Source organism: Gasterosteus aculeatus, chromosome 13, assembly GCF_964276395.1.
Source record: "Gasterosteus aculeatus chromosome 13, fGasAcu3.hap1.1, whole genome shotgun sequence".
Taxonomy (NCBI): Eukaryota; Metazoa; Chordata; class Actinopteri; order Perciformes; family Gasterosteidae; genus Gasterosteus; species Gasterosteus aculeatus.
This window is the reverse complement of record NC_135701.1, coordinates 7,892,446-7,906,584: the sequence shown is the minus strand read 5'-3', so window position 1 is coordinate 7,906,584 and position 14,139 is coordinate 7,892,446.

Below are 14,139 nucleotides of genomic sequence, written 5' to 3'. Positions count from 1 at the left end.
ATGACTTACAACTATAATGAAAATAAGTCATCTTAATGACAGTTTTGTGGTTACTTTACCAGTTGAACCACACACCTAGTCCAAACAAACCATTTTTCTCCATTAGCCTTTTTTCCCCTGAGAACTTTGTATCTATAACATCAGTTTTCCTTTTTTGAAAACCACATGCTTGTGTTTTTGCGTTATTATTTATTTTGTCACTTTAGTGAAGAACTCCCCAGCAAGCAGAAAACATAAAGTTTGCCTGTTAATATATCGACCAGACAGCAAACAACAATAGCATTAAGTTGCAGTCATGTTTTGGGCCTCATAACTCATAATAATATTCACTCCTTATATTTGACCTGTGGTCAGTAATGCCTCATCTCGTAAAACCATAACAATGTGCTGAAAGATAATAAAAAACGCTCCATATTAAGCTAAGGGGATGTGTGACGTTGGGTGATAATTATCACATTTTCACATCGCAGGTACTCATTTGTCTCTGTGTAAAAAAGTGGATCAAACACTGTATATATGCCTAAACATTTCCCAATGAGAGTTATTCATTTATAACAAAAAATGTACTTGTGTCCCTTGAGAAAACCAGAGCTACAGAGAAGTTACCCACTCGTACCATCCTCGCTGCACACACACAAACACAAACATAAACAATTGGATGGAGCTGAAATCAGATACCCTGCCTGTGTCCTCACATCGGAATTTTACTCACCAACGCAGTTCAAATGGACGGCCAGAGAAAGGATGCCACCCACAGCACCATCTGGCTAATGCTCCGTCCTCTGCTTATGAATTACGCTAAATTGTGCCCAAGAGAGAGGAGCCACATGTTCATTATGAAAGCTGCAGGGGTATTAGAGATCCCCTGAGTCTCACCAAACGAGCTACATGTCACGAGACGGCGTGACACACAACACGGTGCCACGAAAGGGGGAGACAAAAAAAAAAAGACACAACCTTCTCTGGATTTAATAGGATATATTCATCAGGCGGCCTCGTCTGAGCTCTGACAAGAGGATGGTTTTCTATTGTTTAGGCTATGATCAGCTGTTCTGTCAGAGCAGAGAGTGTCTGGCAAGTCGTGCAGTTTTGTCGGTCGGGCCGCAATGGAGCGAAGCTGCACTGACGGATGTCACCCCCGTCACCGAGTGACACCTGGACCTGAATTGAAACACGGTAACCATTTTGCAGCAAAATGCTTACAACTGCAGCCGGTGTGCGTGAGCCGCCCCCCCCCCCCCCATTTGGTATCTTTATCTGTGTCTTGGCCATCATGAGACCAGCCTATCAGCATCTGTCAGTCCCTGCAAAACCCCCTCCGGTACCATAAAAAGACGCGGGCCCCCTCAGTTAAGGAACCGAGGATGGGGAACCCAGTAGGGACCCATAGGACGGTATGGAGAGAAATAAAATGCTCTGCTGCTGGCTTTTTCCTTCTTCTTCTTCTTCTTCTTCTTCTTTTCTTTTTCCATGCCACTACCGTGCGTGTGTGTGTGTGTGTGTGTGTGTGCGCCATGCATCGCCATGCAGGCAGATGGGGGAGGTGGAGGTGGAAATAAAACATGCATGAGTCGCCTGCAGCCCAGAAAAATAATTACTGTCATTTAGCAGACATGTAGAGGAGAGCGGCCCAGCCTGCCCACAGTACAGCGCCACACCGCCTGCATACCGATGAACTGAGGGTACAAACGGAGACGGAGGGATGGGAGTTGCGTGAGGGAGGGCCCGATGTTTCCTCCTTTTTTTGGTTGTTGACGGTAACAGATGCCGTGGTTTATTTCGGGGAACGTTTTCATCTGTCACTCACAGCTGACGGGATCCTTAAACGATTGCAATCTAAAGAAATTAAACAAAAAGGGCTCTTGCTGTCATCCGCCTCCCCTCTCGTGGAAGCTGCAGCAAAGCTTGATGTGCAGCGCTTTTCTGGGATCATTAGTCTCAAAGGACGCAGGAAGTACAGTATATTTCTGCAAAGATCAGAAAACACGATTCGACCTGCGTCTTGGCCGAGGCTAAACCACGCGTTTGCTCTGTCGCTCAGCTACTCCCCCTCTTCCTCTACATCTGTACATCTCCTTCCGTTCGTCTCCCGCCTGTCCTTCGCCCTGAGTCACACCGCAGCACAAAATTGATAGAAAGTGGAGGGATGCCAGTGGAGGTCAAACGCGCAAACGCCTCCTCCCCGATCGTTCTTTATGGCTGATCTAGTGGCGGAGCCTTCATTACCCTGAATTATACGCTGCGATTATTACCTCTCCCCCCGGCCCGCGCGCAGGCAGCGCGGCCCTGGCCTTATCGTCTTATCATCTTACCCAGGAGGGTCGTAATGCAGGAACTCTTGATGTACAGCGCAACATCTGCCTTCAACATGACTCTGAATCTTTGAACTTCACCTCCAGAGTTTGTGATGTATGTGACGGGGATCAGAGGCCTATTTGTGGGGAGCTATAGGGGGATTATTGCCTGGTGGGGGTGGGGGTATTCCATAGAGCTGTATCTGTACATTTACTTAGACTTGCTTTTTAAACTTCTTCCCTCTGATGCTTAATCACAAATCCACCAATTTATTTTTTGATGTCCTGTAACTTAAACTTCTACCGCACCTTAAATAGAAAAGTGTCTGCGATGTGTGTAAAGTGCACAGTACACATTGTGTTGGCCCCTCGGATGCTGCTGCTTCTACGTGCTTATTAGCTGAAGTCTTTCTTCCCATCTGTTTCTGATGTTTGGGGGAAACTCAGCGTTGACCCGACTACAAACAAAGGTTGCTCAACTAAAATCTTACCTTCAGAGTGCTTGATCTTTTATATATTACATCCTGGGAGTCAGACAGTAAAATCCCTTACGTTGGATTATTTTTTCACCAGCACACCTCCATTGCACATGTTTATTACTACTGGTGTGATAATCTGCGAAATCAGCAGGGTGTTCAGATAGTAGCAAGCGTCTAATTTTCGGGTGGGCACACCGAGAGGACCTGTAGATATCAATGCTGGCACAGGGGGGGGGGGGGGTATGGAGCCAAATCCAGGTCAAAAGTTTTGTTCATTTGAAAAACAAATGTGAACCTGAAAGTGTGAACAACAAAGTTCTGTTGTTGAACATTGAAAAATACAACAATGTATTCAAAATAAAAATAAGTGGACGAAAAATATTTTCGGGGTGAATACAGTTTTGACTAAGCTCTATATATTTTTTTCAATCTTCACCTACATTTATTTTTTGATATTCACTCTATTATATTTTTCGGTTGCATATTTTATATTTTCGCAGAGGCTCCATAGATTGGGGGCAGGAGGACAGCAGACAATAACTGGATTCAGCTTCATCATCTCAGCTACAACAGAGATTCCTCTGGGGTGTTGGGAAAGGTTTTCCCTTACAGATTCCTCTCTGTAATATCTGACACACGGCATCACATGCCTTTGTTGTTAGTTAAAGCTGTGGAACCAAATGCACACCAGGTGGAGCTGAGGGTGCAGTTATATAGCTTTTTCCATCTGAAAATATGTCATCTGCCAGCGGTGTAAATGTTATTATGTGACGCCCTTGAGTGAAGAAAGCGGCATACTTGCTTCATTGCAAGTAGAGTTTAAATCACGTGTTTCCAATATTTTGTCCAACATATTCATTTTAATCACAAAATCATACGAAACACCTCTCAGTGAAAGTCAAATACAATTCAACAGCAGGTAATGATTAACAAAAACCTGCATTACTACTATAAATGATTGTAATATTATATCATGCATCTCATTTTATAAGATGATTATATAGTTATTTTGTAGTTTACGACTTACAGCAACCACTTTCATGTAACAAAGTAATTGAATAGATTGATGCACAAAGCAACCTAACCACAAGAAAGTATCAAAGACGCCACAGACAGAAACATCAAGAAAGGTGCAAAATATCCAAGTTGCTGCAGCAGACGCCGTTCTATATTCTATATATTCAATATTCTTTGAATAGGCTTTGAATAACCCTCCATAAACATTGAATCCTAGACAGCCAAACTGTACATGTCTTCCATTAGACCCATTAGACGCTGGTGAGCAGCCACGACACCACGCCTACAGTTCAGTCTTCATCTTCATCGCAACAACGGCGGTTGCTTTATGTCTTACGTACCACCCGGGTCTTTATTCCTATGCCAGATAAAAGGGCCTTCTGCAGACAGGCGTAAACAAACGTTTGTCTTGTGTCTCAGCAACGCACTCTCCCAAGATCTTAGTGCCAAATAAAACATCGTTGAGGGGAGGCTTGGGGTCGAAAACATGCTGTGACACCACCAACGCAGTAAGTAAGTGCACACCATTTCATACCACGTGCAGGTGCATCATGCAACACAATCGATCCGCACTAAAGTACAAACATGCGTCCCATCACTCGCGTGTCGAGTCAGCCTTTCTCTACATTCAGGGGGACGGGACGGCCGACTGGAAGTGACCACAGCAGAAGGCCACGAGCACTCGCTGTCGATGGGCACAATTAGAGAACTTGTTGGGCTGCATCATGACCCGAGTGTAAGTACAGACTCAGCGGGGGGGGGGGGGGGGGAGGTTGTAAACAGGGATTTGGATGACACATGCACACACTCGTAAATAGACCCCCCTCTAGCGCGCTGCTATATCAAGCGGCCAGGCAGGGAGTCAGGGAGCCGTAACAGGGCTATTAGGACTCCCAGGGACCCTATCGATCTCCTCATTGATCCCCTCCTGCTAGGCCGGTCCAGACAACTGCAAGGGGTTTATATATCTACTACAGCGATAAGCAGTGAAACACCACGGCCAAGAGCACAGGACAAACCAGAGGAAGGGCACCAAACGAGGCGTAAGAGAGAAGAGAGACACTTAGGAGACACAGAGAATCAGAGGGACAGAAATAAGTTTGAGTTTGAGTTCTTCCTCCTCCACCCTGGCCCTTTTCTTTTTTCCCCTCTTCTTTATGAAGTTCTAAGACCATTTTTAACAGAGACAAACCTCTGATATTTGCAGTTCCCCTTTTATCTTCAACGGCGTCTCCAAAATGATAAATTGACACCCCGGGCCCTTGCGTAAGTCAATGGTTTTACAATATAAAAACTATTACCCAAAGTGAAGGAGATTTATAATCTGTGACAAAACAGGGGGAAAGGGTCTGGTGAGCATCATGGTTGTGGAGACCAGCCAGGCTCAGACCTTCCACACGCCAGCGAATGGATCACATTGAAGTCGCATGTGGGAGTAAAGCATCGAGAGATAACCTCACTCCACAGGACCCAGCCAGCGGACCTGCTGTGCTTGAAGAAAGTTAAATATCTTAATTACAACCTAATTAAATAGTTTTTTACCGAGCAGTCCCGCAGGGCTTTTGCTCACTGGCCACTGGCTTCTGTGGAAGAAAATAAGGCAACGTCGCCCCCACCGGAGCTTTCACGGTACTTCATGGTAAATGACCATGTGTTTATTTACACGATCATCTAAACAATCCAAAAATGGATACCCACCTACTCTGTGTCTTCCATCCAGATTTAGTGACCGTGAAATGAAAACCTGTGTCGGCAGTCTGACCGTAACGTGTATTAATTAATAACAGAGGGGACGGCAGGTCCTCATCAGAGTTCTGCTGGTTAATAACTGGCCCTTCACTCCTTCCCTCACATTTAATGTCTCACCCTGTCTATAATTATCACCCAATAATGAGGTCTAAAAGTGTGCGAGTGTGCGTGTGTGTGTGTGTGTGTGTGTGTGTGTGTGTGTGTGTGTGTGTGTGAGCAAGAGAGAGCTTAATTTGGAGGTTTACAGTCTGCACACAAAATACATATTGTTTTCATGTGCAAAATGTTAATTTGTTGACATTTAGCTCTAGTGAATTAATTTGACAGCTACAGTTACATAGCAGATGACGACATTTATCGAATCACTTTCCAGATGATTGTTACATTCTGTAACACAATCTGTTTATTGATGGAGATGAATTTACTCTCAAAATGTTTCCTCAATGTTGTCTAACGACAACAGCAGTATGCTGCTTTGCTCGTGGCTTATCTCGCGTTTCTTGTTTTTATTATTATAACAATACACACACATCTGCACTTGGCCGCCCCTCAGCTGCTACTCAGTGCACCTCTCTAGGGCCCAATCCAAGTGTCTGCACTCAAAGACTAGGACTGTGAGGGCGGGCCCCCTGTCAAATTGTTGGGTGCTTGAGGATTTTCACGCAAACATCTTAAGCCCTTTATGCACATTTTCAGTAAGTCTAAATGTGCGTGCAATTCGCCCACAATCCTTTGTGGTCTGACGTTAAACATGAGATTAAAAGGGAATCCCCGGAGGTGTGGCACATGGGGCCTATTAGATATACACAAGCATTCACTTTAAGGATTTTAAATAGCACATAAAACCACATTAAACCAGAGGAACACAAGCACAGGCTGTAATCAACACCGGGTTCATTCGTTAGTCATATCTTTCAATTTTTCCTATTTCAGCTGTTTTGTCTTTTACCTTACACTAAATTACATTACATTACGTGTCATTTAGCTGACGCTTTTATCCAAAGCGACTTACAATAAGTGCATTTCAACCATAAGGATACAAACCCAGAATAACAAGAAAGTGCAATTTCATAATTTCCTTAGGAGTCCACGAGAGCCTGGCAGAGTTAAGGCAAGAAAAAAACTCAAATTAAAGTCTACTGTAATAAAAGCACCCATTGAAAATTAATTGGTTATTTTGGCCTCCAAAATATTGTGTTGCAGCATAATGCAATCCCATTCGGATTTATTCCATTCAAAGCCTCTCGCACTCAAGCATTCACCAGGCGACAGCACTCCTTGAGGGTCCTTGAGGGTTCAGGGTAAGAATTCTTTGGCGGGGGTCAAAGGAAAGTGTTTGCAGCTTCGCCGAACCATGACCTCTCACCAGGGAGGGTGAAGGCTCTGATACGATGAAGGTATTTCTACAGTAATTTTGTTTTATTTTCTCATCGCTAGCTCATGAATATCCGTAGATGAACTGTGATGTCAGCAGCAAACTCAAAATATTCTTATACTGTATATTAATGCTATATAATATACATTAATGCTATTAAAATATAACGGTAGTAATGTTACGTTCATAATTGGAGGGTTGTTTTTCGATTCAGCTCAAGCTTACATATCACAAAAAGCTCACTCACTGCAGTGAGGAGGAGGAAGAGGAAGGGGAATTGTCAGCTTCCTACAAGGCTTTTTTTAGGGCAGCATGCACACAAAATATACTCCGCCTGTGGTATCTGCTACTTGCTTATAAAAACGATGCAACTCTCTTTGCTTCCCTGGGTTTTTCAGCAATACGCAGTTGCATCAGAAGCACCAATGAAATCCACTATGATCCAGGGAGGACTTCATGGTACTTTGTCAATCCGACAGAGAGATTATGCATATTTCAGTGAACCCATGGTGTCAACGCTCAACTCAGACAAAGTGGCCGCGGCCGGCTTTGCAGAGTTTCTGCCAGCAGCAGAGTTATGTGTCATTAGTATTAGTATGGCACAAATGTACAGAACTCGAGTTGCTGCAGTGTGTCACAGCTCCTGTCGGCTATCCACTCGCTGATGGCAGGGAAAGGAAGTTTTAATTTTTTTTCATCCAGCAACAATGTAGTGTCAGCAAAGCAAAGTCCATGAGCCGCCTTCTGCTGCTGGGTGGCCGTGCATGACTCGAAATCTGGAGTCCAGTTGAGCGACAGGAAAAATGAATGTGCAAAAAAAACAATAGATGTCATTTTATGACTATTTCACCAACTACGAAGAGAGCAACAGACTGTGTTTGGCCGACGAGCTGGACTGCAAATCCCCGAAGCTCCACATCCGCTGCCACACAGAGAGCTGTTTGCTGTTGTTCATATTGAACGTGTCGCATGTTGAAATTGCACTGAATTTGACAGTTCTGTCTTGAATCCACAGCATTGCACCCACCAAGTGTGAAGTAGACTGAATGAGCGGTTGTTGAGATGAGCGAAATTGACGTTTTTTCTATAGATGCAACTGTTTTTTTGCAAAAATCCTGCTCATCTCACCTGGTTCTTCAGCATCCCTTTTTGACGCTTTCCATTGTCAAACCTAATCTGCATGTTACATAAGGCTGCTCCCCAACATGATCCATTATTATTATTATTATGTCTGCTTGATTATTAAATAAAGTCGACTGGGTTTCACTTCATCTATTAAGGTGTATAAATGACACCGGCTTGTTTAACCTGCATGTTTAAGAGGTCATGCGATGTGGTTTGCCTGGGATGTTGTAGTGGATCAGCTACAAATATAATGCTGTTGTTTTTATTCTGTGTACTCATGAGTACATAATGAGTCCCAATGGAGGAAGGTAGAAATGTTGTTTGAGTCCTAAGGTAATTATTTTGTGGCATTAAGGATGTTTGGTTTGGCTCATCCTTACCTACCTGGGCAGGTGGGAGGTTGAAATGATATGCTGTTGATAAAATGTCAGTCACTGCAGATGATCTTGTGATTTTTAGCCCAAGTAGTACTGGTCTCCAGCAGCTCCTTACTACATGTACTGTCTATGGTGTGGAGCATGATATAAAATACAATGCCAGTAAGAGTGCTATCTTATTTTGTAGAACAAGTCTAAAATTCTCTCATTTTAAATTGTCTGATAATTACCTCACTGCCTGTGATAAGGTGAAATATCTTGGACATTTGATTACACAACAGATGAACGATGATGAATGTCGTAAGATGTATGCACAGTTTAGTATGTGTACAGATGGAGTGAAGATGTCTCTGTTTAGAGCTCATTGTACACCACTCTACACTTCACACTTGTGGTCCAATAATAAAAAAGACTCCAAGTAGCTTATAATGATGCCATCAGAATATGTCACGTCCCTCTGATGGAACCCAAACGCAGACCAGACCAGATGGGTTCAGGTGAAAACAAAGAGTCTTTATTGACACTGTGCAAGAGTAGTCCAACGTGCAGAATGGCGAGTCAAGGTGAGGTGGTGGGGGTGGAGGCGTCTCCGTGGCTAGGCGAGGTTGACGGGTTCCCAAGTGCAGAACTAGAAAACAGGACAAAAGACAAGTAAGTGTTTCTCAAGGGAATTCTCGGGATCTCAGTAAGTAGCGGTGGTAGCGAATGCAGGCACACGTACTACTTCGTCTAACAATCCGGCAAGGACTGGATGTCGGTCTCAGCTTAACTAGGGTGGCTAATCAAGATCAGGTGTGTTGGCTTGATTGGCCGCAGGCCTGGAACTCTCCGCCTCTCCACGTTGCTCGGTAACCATGAAAAACAAACAGACAATAGGGAAACATGCTCAGGGAGCTGGGGTCGTGACAGTACCCCCCCTCCGACGGACGCCCCCGGGCGGACCACCCGGTGCACCGGGGTGGCGTTGGTGGAACACTCTCAGCAGGTCAGCGTCCAGGATCTGACGCCGCGGAACCCAGCACCTTGCTTCTGGACCATAGCCCCTCCAGTCCACAAGGTACTGGAAACCCCGGCCTCGTCGCCGGGAGTCCATGATGCGTCGCACCGTGTAGGCAGGACCTCCGTCAATCATCCGAGGGGGAGGAGGCCGAGAGGGAGGGGGTAGCAGGGGACTGAGAAGGACCGGCTTGATGCGGGATACATGAAAAGCAGGATGTACCTTGAGGGATTTGGGAAGCCTCAGCCGGACAACTGCCGGGTTGATGACCCTCTCTACCTTGAACGGCCCAATATACTTGGGGTTCAGCTTCTTGGATTCAGTTCGCAGTGGAAGGTCCCGGGTGGCCAACCAGACCTTGTCCCCCACCTTATAGTGGGGTGCGGGGGAACGGCGACGGTTGGCCTGGGCCTGGTACTGACCAGAAGCTCTCAAGAGGGCTGCCCTGGCCTGGTGCCATGTCCGGTGGCAGCGCCGGAAATGAGCCTGGACCGAGGGAACCGCAATCTCCTTCTCCTGCGAGGGGAACAACGGGGGTTGATAGCCGTATAGGCATTGAAAGGGCGACATACCTGTGGCGGCGGTAGGGAGCGTGTTGTGGGCATACTCAGCCCAAGGCAGCCGGGAGGACCAAGTGGTGGGGTTAGAAGAGACCAGGCATCGCAGTGTTGCCTCCATCTTCTGGTTGGCCCTCTCCGCTTGGCCGTTGGACTGGGGATGGAATCCCGAGGAGAGACTGGCAGTGGCGCCGATGGCAGTGCAGAATGCCTTCCATACCGCCGATGTGAATTGGGGACCTCGGTCGGATACGATGTCCCTCGGCAGACCGTGGATCCTAAAAACCTCCTTGACCAGGATAGCAGCAGTCTGTGTAGCTGAGGGTAGTTTTGGGAGGGGCACGAAGTGTGCAAATTTGCTGAATCTATCAACTACGGTTAGAACAACTGTGTTACCTTCAGATAGGGGAAGACCGGTTACAAAATCCAGAGCCAGGTGGGACCAGGGCCGCCTGGGAATTGGTAGAGGGTGAAGTAGTCCTGCACTGGGTCGATTTGTTCCCTTATTCCGTGCACAGACTGGACAGGCAGCGACAAACCCCTGAGTGTCCTTTCCCATGGCTGGCCACCAGAAGCGTCTGCGCAACAGCGCCATGGTACGGGCCACGCCCGGATGGCAAGCAATCCTCGAGGCGTGTGCCCACTGGAGTACCGCCGATCGAAGGGGTTCGGGCACAAACAAACGACCCGGTGGGCCATTACCTGGACCAGGTTGGCTCCGAAGGGCAGTCTTTACCTCCTCTTCGATCCTCCAGACTACTGCCCCCACCACGAGGCTCCGGGGTAGGATGGTCTCCGTCCTGGCCCTTGTCTCCTCGGTCCTCGCGAATACCCGGGACAGCGCGTCCGCCTTGCCATTCCGGGAGCCTGGTCGATACGTGAGGGAAAAGTTGAAGCGACCAAAAAATAAGGCCCACCTGGCTTGACGTGAGTTGAGACGTTTAGCCGATTGCACGTATGCAAGATTCTTGTGGTCGGTCCAGACGATAAATGGTTGTTCCGCTCCCTCAAGCCAATGGCGCCACTCCTCCAAGGCAAGCTTGACGGCGAGTAGTTCTCTGTTCCCCACGTCGTAGTTTCTCTCTGCTGGGGAAAGACGACGAGAGAGAAAAGCACACGGGTGGAGCTTACCATCGGCAGAGCTACGTTGGGACAGGATGGCGCCTACGCCAACCTCAGAAGCATCCACCTCCACCACGAACTGACGTTTGGGGTCCGGCTGTGTGAGAATGGGTGCCGTGGTGAACCGGTGCTTTAGGTCCCGGAATGCTCTGTCCGCCTCCGGGCTCCAGCAGAAGGGCCTGGCACTGGACGTCAGGGCTGTCAACTGGGCGGCCACCCGGCTGTAGTCGCGGATAAACCGGCGGTAGAAATTTGCAAACCCCAGGAACCTTTGGAGTTGCAATCTAGTAACAGGCTGAGGCCAGTCCAGAACCGCCCTCACTTTCTCGGGATCCATCCTCACCTGTCCCTCAGAAATAATGTATCCAAGGAATGATGTTGTGTGGGCGTGGAAGTCGCACTTCTCTGCTTTAACGAAGAGGCGATTCTCCAAAAGGCGTTGAAGGACCTGCTGGACATGCTGGGTGTGGATACTGTAGTTCTCCGAGAAGACCAGTATGTCATCCAGGTAGACAAACACAAAACGCCCAATCATGTCGCTAAGTACCTCGTTTATCATCCTCTGGAATACTGCAGGGGCGTTAGTAAGGCCGAATGGCATGACTAGGTACTCGAAATGGCCCATGGGGGTGTTGAACCCAGTCAGCCATTCGTCCCCTTCTCTTATTCGGATGAGGTGATAAGCGTTGCGGAGATCAAGCTTAGTAAACACCGAAGCGCCCTGCAGGGAGTCAAAGGCAGAGTTCATCAAGGGCAGAGGGTACTTGTTCTTGATGGTTATATTATTCAAACCCCGGTAATCAATACAAGGCCGAAGGGACCCATCCTTTTTACCCACAAAGAAGAATCCAGCCCCTAGGGGGGAAGATGAGTGACGAATTAGGCCCGCTGCCAGGGCATCCCTGATGTAGGTCTCCATGGCCTCGCGCTCCGGTCGGGAGATGCTATAGAGGCGTCCCTTGGGAAAGGTGGCGCCAGGAATCAGGTTGATTGCACAGTCATAGGGTCTGTGAGGAGGAAGGGCCAGTGCCTGTTGTTTACTAAAAACCTCACCTACGCTGTGATAAACCGTTGGCACCAGAGTCAAATCCGGGGGGGGGGAAGACACCACCTGGCGGGGGATAGAGTGGGAGCAGGCAGATTTAAGACAGTTAGCATGACAGTGAGTACTCCAACTAGTTACCTTGCCTGTCACCCAATCCAGGGTGGGGTTGTGTTTCCTCAGCCAAGGGTGACCAAGAACCAGGGGCATGTGTGGTGAGGACAGGATGAAGAAGGAGATGTCTTCCGAGTGGTTGCCCGATAACTGCATCTTCACTGGCTCCGTTCTCATGGTTACCCGTGCTAGTAGTCTGCCGTCGAGGGTGGTCGCTTCCATGGCCTCCGAAAGTTGTTCCTTGGAGAGCCCCAGCTGTTCCACCAGACTAGCATCGATGAAGCTGTCATCTGCGCCAGAGTCAACGAGTGCATTAATCTCCACAGACTGGTCTCTCTTGGTGAGGGTGACAGGAAAAAGGGGTCTGGCACGAGGGGAGGGAGTCTGAGTGGTTTGGCTCGCTAGAAGGCCTCCCAAATTTAGCGAGCCCGGGAGTTTCCCTGGCGCTGAGGACAGGAAGAGATGTAATGGCCCGCACGTCCGCAGTAGAGGCAGCTCCTGGTATCTCTCCGCCGCTGGCGCTCTTCAGTGGACAACCCCTGTCTGCCCACCTGCATTGGTTCAGGGTCAGGCAGTCTCACCTCCCTTGTCTCGCTAAGTGTCGGGCGATTGGGGTGCTCTGTGCCTTGAAAGAAATTGGGTGACCGTGGATGGTTTGGCAATCCCAACCGTCTCTCCCTTCTTCTCTCCCGACATCTGTTATCCACCCGGATGGACAAGGCCACCAGGTCTTCGAGATTCTGTGGCTCAGGATAGGAAATTAACTCGTCCTTCAGTGGCTCGGTCAACCCCTGGTAGAACACTGCCTGTAGGGACTCGTTGTTCCACCCACTCTCTACAGCCAGTGTTCGGAATTCAATCACATATTCTGCCACGCTGCGGTTTCCCTGACGCACAGCGAACAGGCGCTTTGCTGCATCCTTACCCCGGGTGGGGTGATCGAACAGCCTCCTCAGCTCTGCCGTGAATTCCTGGTATGCGGTGGTACAGGGGTCTCGTTGCTCCCAAATAGCCGAAGCCCACTCCAGCGCTTTTCCCCGGAGCAGCCCAATAACAAAGGCTATCTTAGCCTTGTCCGAGTGGTAGGTTTGAGGTTGGAGGTCAAAAACCAGACCGCATTGTAACAAGAAGGATCTGCAACCTCCCAGATCTCCCTCATACCTCTCCGGTGTGGGCACCTTGGGCTCCCGGACCGATGGGGAAACTTCTCCAGCCTCGACCAGGGCTGGGGGTGATGCAGTTGGCGGAGACGCAGCAGGAGCATTTAGCTGGGCCTGAATGGCAGACAGGCTGGCAGATAAGGCTTGTACCGACGACATGATCTCCTGTAGGGCGGTGCTGTGTTGCCCTAACAAATTTCCTTGTAGGGACACCGCATGGCTCACAGAGTCTAGATCCGCTGGGTTCATGGTGGCCGGATTGTTCTGTCACGTCCCTCTGATGGAACCCAAACGCAGACCAGACCAGATGGGTTCAGGTGAAAACAAAGAGTCTTTATTGACACTGTGCAAGAGTAGTCCAACGTGCAGAATGGCGAGTCAAGGTGAGGTGGTGGGGGTGGAGGCGTCTCCGTGGCTAGGCGAGGTTGACGGGTTCCCAAGTGCAGAACTAGAAAACAGGACAAAAGACAAGTAAGTGTTTCTCAAGGGAATTCTCGGGATCTCAGTAAGTAGCGGTGGTAGCGAATGCAGGCACACGTACTACTTCGTCTAACAATCCGGCAAGGACTGGATGTCGGTCTCAGCTTAACTAGGGTGGCTAATCAAGATCAGGTGTGTTGGCTTGATTGGCCGCAGGCCTGGAACTCTCCGCCTCTCCACGTTGCTCGGTAACCATGAAAAACAAACAGACAATAGGGAAACATGCTCAGGGAGCTGGGGTCGTGACAGAA